Source organism: Etheostoma spectabile, chromosome 8 (assembly GCF_008692095.1).
Source record: "Etheostoma spectabile isolate EspeVRDwgs_2016 chromosome 8, UIUC_Espe_1.0, whole genome shotgun sequence".
Classification (NCBI taxonomy): Eukaryota; Metazoa; Chordata; class Actinopteri; order Perciformes; family Percidae; genus Etheostoma; species Etheostoma spectabile.
In genome coordinates this window covers 19,330,391-19,331,583 of record NC_045740.1, presented here as the reverse complement: position 1 = coordinate 19,331,583, position 1,193 = coordinate 19,330,391, and the positions used below count along the sequence as shown (strand labels likewise).

Sequence of the window (1,193 nt, the reverse complement as noted above, 5' to 3'; positions counted from 1 at the left end):
GTGGAGAAATAAAAAAAAAAAAAAAGAAACCAGAATTTGAAGTAGAGTAAGACCTCCTCCTGCAGCTCTACTCTCTGTATGGATTCATGAGTAGAACTGCAGTGCTGTGCTCTGAAATATACACAGGTGATGTTATGCCATTGGGGGCCCCGGACCCCCAATGGCATATAACTTTAATCCTACATCCTTTTTGAACACATTCGTCTACAGTTTTGTACATCCTTCACTGACCACACAGTCACATACACAGCCGGACCAGCTATCAAAACAAAGACAGAGACACTCGAATTACAACACACACAGAGATGGGAGTGTAAATTAATTCCTAATTCTCTGCACAGGAGTCAGGAAGCCATTACTCCAATGCATCTTTACATAGCAAGTATGTTTTTTGCTATTTGGTCGATTTCAAAACGTAGTTCTGTTGTTTGTAAATGTGTAGTGCTGTCAGTAGCAAGAAAAACGAAACCTACACTGAGTTGTCCTCCTGCTAGAGTTAGCACCCGACAGGCTTCAACAGGGCAAGTTTTAAACGTGCTTTTAGCCTCTTAACATGTTTGAAATGTCATTAAAAGTGCCCCCCCCCCCGCTGGGCACCCAGATAGCTCAGTTGGTAGAGCGGGTGCCCATATATAGAGGTTTACTCCTCGACGCAGCCGGCCAGGGTTCGAATCCGGCCTGCGGCCCTTTGCTGCATGTCACTCCCCCTCTCTCTCCCCTTTCATAACTTCATCTGTCCTGTCCATTAAAGGCCTAAAAAATGCCCAAAAAATAATCTTTAAAAGTGCCCCCCCCCATGTGCAGTGATTCCTTCTGAGTGAACACAGTGAATCTGACTGCTGGAGATGTGACAGAAATGCATTAAAGTTGTGCTAATTCAGCACAATTCCTGTGTTGAGAGGCAGTTACAGAGCTTAGGGTCTGTCTACAAACTACAACACAAAAAAGAGATACAACAAAAATACATAAGATATCAATATAATGATTAAATAAGGTAGTGTCTCCATACTTTGCTCAATTATGACTTGTCTCCTGCTAGTTGTAGTACAGCACTTACTTTAAAAAAATAAGCATATGCGTATTTTTGAAAATAGGTTTCATTTCTTTTCTGTGTTGTAGTTTGTAGACGGTCCCTAAGCACTCCTTGCAGTATCAACACAGGAACTACACACAGCTGAATTAGCACAACTTTC

General features: G+C 42.1%; 1 protein-coding gene across 1 annotated transcript in view; it reads right to left on the bottom strand.

The window, feature by feature from the left end:
- The window catches only part of LOC116693342 (gastrula zinc finger protein XlCGF8.2DB), a gene marked incomplete at its 5' end in the record, with an annotated part of 5,263 nt that overhangs the window by 3,499 nt on the left and 571 nt on the right, over nucleotides 1–1,193 (bottom strand). The window lies entirely within an intron of this gene.